The 8,214-nt window shown below is 35.7% G+C and overlaps 1 long non-coding RNA gene across 1 annotated transcript; it reads right to left on the bottom strand.

Moving 5' to 3' along the window:
• Positions 1–7,522: 7,522 nt before the first annotated feature.
• LOC115288928 lies at positions 7,523–8,208 on the bottom strand. Its single transcript, XR_003907277.1, has 2 exons — positions 8,110–8,208; positions 7,523–7,876 (listed from the first exon to the last, which is right to left on the bottom strand). It is a non-coding gene; the product is annotated as an uncharacterized LOC115288928 (long non-coding RNA).
• Positions 8,209–8,214: the final 6 nt, after the last annotated feature.

The raw sequence follows: 8,214 nt of genomic DNA, 5'->3' as shown, positions 1-8,214 counted from the left end.
AAAAAACTATCCATAGAACTCCCTTATGACCCAGCAATAGCACTGCTAGGGATTTACCCAAGAGATACAGAAATGCTGATATATAGGAGCACTTGTACCCCAATGTTCATAGCAGCACTGTCAACAATAGCCAAAACATGGAAATTGATATTTTCTAATGAGCTGTTCAAGTGGGCCAGTCAAGTTTGGGTGGGAAATTTAATAGACAAAGAACAGGAAGACTGATGCAATCACGTTAGTGCAATAACTCAATAATTGTAATGCAATAATTCAAGTCCTATCACCAAAGAATACTGTACCAAAATAGAAGTAATGCTTGGACTTGATTTAAACAATCACCTAACTTTAGACTCTGTTTAAACTGAGTTCTGATTATGACTCCAAAATACTCTTGATTCTGAGACTAAAGTCTGGCTTTAAGATCAACAGGTGCTGGGGTGCCTCCTTAGCCATTTCACCCTTCTTTCCCCTCCCTGTGCACCTTCCCCAAGCCCACAGCTTTTCTGTTCAGAATGCCCTCTTCCATTCCTCTGTGTCTAATTTGTTTGCCCTTGTCAATAAGCTGTCAGGAAGATTAATTGGGAGATAAATTAATTTATATTCTATAAATAATTCTACCAAAACCCAGCACATTCCCCCCTTGCTCCCCATAGCTGTATCTCAGAGTGTCACAGACACCAAAACAACCTGGTAATGCTTGAATTTCACTGAAATCTCTTGGAAATGATTATCTGAAAAACAATTCATTTTCGCAGAATGAAACTTGCTGAAGACAAATTTTACAAATGACTTGTGCAATATTTCTACATTTTTATTCTCAGAAACAAATACCTGCTATCTATCAGGTGACTCCAAGCAAGTTCACCTTTCTGTTAAGGTTTGATAAACATCAATTATTTAAATAGTGTGTTTAGCAGATGCTGGTTAGATTAGATTATCTGTGCCTATAAATTTGGAATATATATTTTACTATTTAATCTTTATGACATCATTACCACTATGTTTATTAGAAATCATTAGTTAGTGTTCTTTATTGTTTGTGTCACAGGTCTTCTTTCATACTGTCTTTGGAGTTGCTTGAAGGATAAGTAGGATTTTCCCAGATCAAGAAGGCAATGAAGGACATTCTCAGTAGTGATCTATCAAGATTCTTTTTGATGAACATCAATTTTTTCAATTATTTGTATGAATACAATTGCTTCACATATCCACCTTTTATAATTATCTTCTAACATTATTTTGATGCTTCATGTTATATCTGGTGAAATTCATTGAATTTAGTTCATTTTTTAATTTTACACTGTTTAAAAATATGTAGTATAGTGATTTATTTCCCAACAACGTATAAACGTATAAAATTCTAAAAATTCAAATTATATTTTACACAATAATTTAATAATATGAAGTTGTTAACTAGTAATTTGCTTTTTCTAAAGTAGTTGAAATTTATCCCTTTATTTAACATTCAGAAAGCAAAGCCAAAGATGAAAAAATAGAAATGCTTGATTTCACACCCCCAAGGTAATAGTAAGTTGCATATTCTTCAAACCATTTGCTCTCACTGAGAAAGGCATATCTATTTTTTAAGTAAAAGTTATTATTCTACAAGACTGCTCTATATTTGTCTTTTTTTAAGGTTATTTATTTATTGAGAGAGAGAGAAAGAGAGAGAGAGAGAGAGAGAGAGAGAGAAGTGGGGGAGAGGCAGAGAGAGAGAATCCCAAGCAGGCTCCACCCTGGCAGCACAGAGCCCAATGCAAGACTCAAACTCACAAACTTTGAGATCATGTCCTGAGCCAAAACCAAGAGTTGAACGCTTAACCAACCGAGCCACCCCAGTTCTCCTTTGTCTTTTTTATCAACAATACCTCATGGGCACATTTTTAAGTCAACCTAAACTGACCTCATAATTTTAGTGACTGACTGATGTTCCACTAAACAGCTATATAATAATTTATTGAACCAATGCCTTATTGATTAGAAATTATAGTTGTTTCTTTAATTTACACTACAATTACCAACACGATGACAATCTCAAAGTTCATCTGTGCAACACTGTCTATAAATATTATTTTAAGAAAAATTTGTAGTAACAGAATCATTGTTCCAATATATGGCTTAAAAGTTCTTGATGGATACTTTAATTTTCTTCCAAAACTCTTGTGCCAATAGAAAACTCGTATTAGCAGTTTATGAGACTGTCATTTATCAAAAACCTTTATAACATAAAACATATAATAACCTTTATATGTTTTTAATATCTGCCAATCTGAAGAATAGATACCTTGTTTTTATAATCATTTTGTTATTTATTAAATGATGGAATATTTTTCCTTACAGCTGTTGACCCTTTGTGCTTCTTTGTCTATGCATTGCCTATGCATGTCCTTTACTATTATATGAATAGCTTACAATTGCACATTTGATTTGCATTATTAGCTGTATTCTTTAAAAATTCCAAGTCCATAGGACAGTGCTTCTCTGTGACACACCCTGGCACTCAGGAAAAGACAAGTCTTCATTCAGAAGGATGTTCTATATACTTCACGATATTTATTGCACAAGAACCCTAAATGTCACCAGTGCCCCAGGCTCCCTAACAACCAAAGTAGCCCTACTTACTTCCAAATACTCCTCCAAGAAAACAACAGTACTACCCCTTGGGTTGAAAATTATTTAATTGGATATCTCTACTATCTTTTTACTTCAAATTTCTAGTATTATTCTATTTGTATTGACAATTGTACACAGGATTCTTATCATTACCTTTTAGTTGCCTGTGAAAATTTGGGTACATTATTAAATTTCACTTTATAGCTCAGTACAAAAATAAACTCAAATTACATTAAAGACCTAAATGTGAGACCTAAGTCTATATAACTCCTAGGAGAGAGCACAGGCAGCAATTTCTCTGACATTGGCCATAGTAACTTTTTCAAGATATGTCTCCCAGGGCAAGGGAAACAAAAGCAAAACATAAACTATTGGAATTGCATCAAAATAAGAAGTTTTTGCACAGCAAATGAAACCATCAACAAAACAAAATGGCAACCTACTGCAGGGAAGAAGATATTGGCAAATGATATATCCAATAAGGGGTTAATATCCAAAATATATAAAGAAATTTAAAAACACAATACCAAAAAAAAAATCAATCTAATTAAAAAACGGGCAGTGGGGCTGAACATTCTCCAAAGAAGACCTACAGATGGCCAATAGGCACATGAAAAAATGCTCATCATCACTCATCATCAGGGAAATGCAAATTAAAACTGCAGTGGGATATCACGTTCCATCTGTTAGGATGGCTAAAATCAAAAAGATGAGAAATAATAAATGTTGATGACACCTTGGAGAAAGCAGTGCACTGTTGATGGGAATGTAGATTGGTACAACTACTGTGGAAAACAATAAAGAGTTTCTTCAAAATATTAAAAATAGAAATACCATATCATCCAAAAAGAAAGGAAAGAAAAAAGAAATACCATATGATCCAGTAATTCCATATTTCCCCCCAAAAAGAAATTGCCCCTTTTTATAATCTATGAGCATTCAAAAGCATGAGAGTGTCATGGAGTATCACGGAGTATCACCCTATCATTATTCAGATCCCCGACATGACCCAAGACAATGAAACAAGTGGCCTGAGTCCAACTTCTTCTGTCAAGTGGCCGACTCAGTACCACATCACAGATCCCATGGACGTCTGCACATATATGTTAGTGGGACCCAATCATATTGAGATACGAGCTTCAGCACAACTGGGAAATCTTGTTTTCAGCTTTCCTACATCTCTGTGACAGGAGGGTATGGGAAAAAATGTCAGTTTGCAAATCCAGAGTCCATCATACTGTCATTATACTTTCTCTGTGGGTTTTTGTTAAATTATATTTTTCTTCTAACATTCAAAAACATTTAGAGATACCTGGGTGGCTCAGTCTGTGAAGCATCCGACTCTTGGTTTTAGCTCAGGTCAGGATCTCATGAGTTCAAGCCCCACATCAGGCTCTGCGCTGACAGTGCAGAGCTGGCTTGACATTTTCTCTCTCTCTCTCTCTCTCTCTCTCTCTCTCTCTCTCTCTCTCTCTCTCCCTCTCTATCTGCCCCTCCCCCATTCTCTCTGTCTCTCTCTCAGAAATAAACTTTAAAAAATATTTTAAAAAAATAAATAAATAAAATTCAAAAAACTTCTAATGTTTTCTTTGTTCCTTTATTTCCTTCACTTTTTCCTTCAATCAGCCCAAAATAATTTACTCTGGGCAATTTAGGATTTTGAAGTTATACAGCCAATTTTATTCTATGACTTTATCATAATAAAAAAATTTAAAAATTACATTATATCAACATAAGGAACAAACTAGTCTTAGCCTCTCCCATAAGAAACAGAACCTTATATTTTTATTCCTTTCACTACTGCCTCTCAATGTATAATGTTTCTTTTTTAAAATTTTTTATGTTTATTTATTATTGAGACAGAGAGAAACAGAGCATGAGTGGGGGAAGGGCAGAGAGAGAGACACAGAATCCAAAGCAGGCTCCAGGCTCCGAGCTGTCAGCACAGAGCCTGACAAGGGGCTGAAACTCGTGAACTGCGAATCATGACCTGAACCAAAGTCAGATGCTCAACCAACTGAGCCACAGAGGCATACCAAATACTAACAAAAAAAGTTCTAAAGTAAAGTTGATTCCATCTCCTTACTAACCATTTATTTTTTCTTTCTAGATATTGTCAGTAATGCATTTTTTTTGTTTTGTTTTTTGTTTTTTAATGGGGCTCATGGGTGGTCAGTCTGTTAAGCATCTGAGTCTTGGTTTCTGCACAGATCAAGCTCCACATTAGGTTCCATGCTGACAGCAGGGAGCTTGCTTGGGATTCTCTCTCTCTGCCTCCCATTGGACTTGATTCCACAAACAGTGAGATCATGAGTCTGAAGTCCAACCAACTGAGCCACCCAGAAACCCCAATAAATTCTCCTTTTATCGAAGTATAGTTGACATATAGTATTATATTAGTTTCAGGTGCAAATCACACTGATTTGACATTTCTCTACATTACGAAGTGCTCACCACAATAAATGTGGTTACCATCTGTTGCCATACTACATTATTACAATATTATTGACTATATTCTTGATCTTGTACTTTACATCCATGTGGCCTATTTATTTTAGAATCATAAGTTTGTTTTTGTTATTCAATTTATTATGATCTCTTTAATTCTGCTTTAAACATGGTGAAATTTTAAGTAAATATCCATATCTTTCTTCATTTTAAGAGAAATCGTTTCATTTTTTCCCACTGCCACATCTCTTCCCCCATTAGGTCCATTTTTCTTTTCCTTCTTAACTGCCATTATGTACTTATCATGTTTTCACATCTATTAGCTAAGTAGTTTGCCTTTCCTCCCCTAATTGCTACTTGTTTCTTTAACGTCCATGTTATGAGAAGAATTTCTCTCTTTTCAGTGTTACATAGATTTTTTTCTTTTTTACTTAAGTGTTGGTAATACTTGGACTCCTCACTTACACAAAGACTTTGGCCTCTCTTTTGGGCTGTTAAATTTTGTTTTTATCAGATAAGCATAACAGAGACCTGTTCATTCTCAAATCATCCCTCATGCTCAGTGACAGATCAGACATTTTAATGAATTGCTTTTTGGCATAATAGTGAACAGTTAAGGAACAAGAAAAAAGAGAAAATAATTTTAGAAGTGAAGACATCAAATAAAGAAAATCTGAAATGAAATGAGATGAATACCTGGGAAAGAAATGGATGGTGGACAGAAGTTAAAGAGGGAAAGTTGATGGAAAGAAAAAGAAAGTGAAGAGAAATCATAAAGTGACACATGACAGAAGAGATCAGGAAAGGAGGAGAAAGGGAAAGTTGAAACAAAAATGTCTTAACACGAAAAGGGGAAGGAGGAAAGAAGAGAGTTGAGGAGTGGGCACGACTTGCAGTATATAACAGCACTATGCCTCTAGAAATCACTTTGCTACAGTTTGAAAATTATATTAAAATTTACTAAATTAAGATTTAGTGACTTTAAAAATTTTTTTTAATGTTTATTTATTTTTGAGAGACAGAGAGACAGAGTGTGAGCAGGGAAAGGCAGAGAGAGAGGGAGACACAGAATCTGAAGCAGGCTCCAGTCTCTGAGCTGTTAGCACAGAGCCTGTGGGGCTCGAACTCACAAACCCACGAGATCATGACCTGAGCCAAAGTCAGCCACTTAACTGACTGAGACACCCAGGTGCCCCAAGATTTAGTGACATTTAATAGTGGCACAAAATGACTCCTGTAATTTTAACTCTTCTAAATTAAGGATAGGGTTTTCTCCTGTGAAAAGTTCAATGAAAATATACATTAAATAAAGGATAAGAAATGTAGAAAGCTAATAGGAAAAGGACAAAAGGTATATTTTTCTATTGGATAAATAATCCTCAGGAATAATATATTTCATCAGGTTGCAATGATTACATTTAGACACCGAGGTACACAATATACTGAAAGAACGATTCACAAATGATGGTAAGGGCATAGAGAGTAGAGAGTCCATTCTATTTCTGAATATGTCTGACTGCTTCCCAATCTGTTTGTGCACTGGAAAAAATCTTGGTCATCAACTTTCACTATTATGTAATCAAAATGATTTCAATAAAGTGAAAGAAAATAGAAGAGATTTAAAGAAAGGTAAGAGCTTTTCACTGAAACATCAAAGCCTATCACATCTATCTAGCAAATCACTTAACAGACCATCTCTCATAGACATTATGAGATTAGAATGAAAAAGTAGATGTGAGAACCCTGAAGATAAAAGTCTTCTATAAAGCCAAATGTTACCATGACTAAGGAATGAACTTCCAAGAGAAATTGGAAACGTTCATCACCCAAAGTAACTGAATTGAACAAAAGAAGCAAGGAAGTGACTGTGTGGTCGTTGCATGGAACTTTGGTTAGTGATGATGGCCCTGTTGGGACTCAGCAAGAAAATTCTTGTGCCTTGTTCATTGATTCATTGATGGTAATAAAAAGAAATATTTTGAAATAACTCAAGTTTATAAAAATTAAAAGTATGCAAAGATCATCTGGACCGTCTATCATCTTTGAAGGGTACAGGAATGCTTCTAAAAGTACTGTTATTTATTGTTTAATATATTTGTTGCACCAATAAAATACTACAGAAATTGTACTGCACTTGAAAGAGACTTCTGTCCCTGTGAATCATGATTTGTAATATGTAAATTGAACAAGAAAATCATGCAAAAGACACGTGGATAGCCATGAATCGATTAGGGAGCTGTATTTCTGAGTCAGTACCAAGTGACCCACGGAGTTAGGGAAGGATATGCCTAAACCCCAGGCCCCAGCAAAGGAAAGAAAGTGTCATTGTCATAAATGTAATGGAAGTGTCATTCTACATGAAATCATTTAATTAAATCACAAACCATAAGTCTGTTTATCTTGAAATGACGCAAAACTTGCCTGAGTTTTTAAGGTAGAAAGTGAAAACCCAAGAATAAAATCTGGCACTATTAAATTTTACTAAACCAATGCCACTTCTGTGTGGTAGATTGCATTCTTGTTCCAAACCATTTGTTTACCCTTTCTTTTAGATTCTAAATAATTTAGAGGACGATGCACACCTGCCTGTGACCCAGTGTCCTGCAATGTCGTCAGAGGCATAAACATTTACACAGAGGTGAGGTTGACACTAGGACCGGGCAGGTGACTTCCTGGGGATAGGAATGAACTTGGGCTGACATCTGTCAGGTTGACACAGAAGCTTTCCAATGCTTGGTGTGTTTCCATCAGCTCTCTGGATTTTTCCATTAAGGATGGCTTGCCTCCAATAAGGGCCACTCTTTTAACCTGGATCCTGGAACGAGAAAACCCGTGACACAGAATACTGCAATGACTGATACACAACATGCAAGAAAAGTATATGTCCTGTAAGTCACTGCCTTACAGAAAAGTAACCTCGCTGTTAAATCCCGCCGCAAATACTTCTAGGTTTCCCTGCACGCCACCAACCACCTTTTCAAACCACATCTATACCAAGTATCTGAAGACATCGCCTGAAAACAGAAAAGCCAACTCAAGAGTACCTACCTCCCCTTCTGCTTTTGAGACTTTAACAAATACACACAAATTTCAATCAGAAACATGAGCAGTGAACATTCAGATCTGCGGGGGACCAGCCCACACACCAGAGTC

The sequence above is a fragment of the Suricata suricatta genome, chromosome 4 (assembly GCF_006229205.1).
Source record: "Suricata suricatta isolate VVHF042 chromosome 4, meerkat_22Aug2017_6uvM2_HiC, whole genome shotgun sequence".
NCBI classification, from domain to species: Eukaryota; Metazoa; Chordata; class Mammalia; order Carnivora; family Herpestidae; genus Suricata; species Suricata suricatta.
This window is presented reverse-complemented; position numbering and strand designations above follow the sequence as displayed.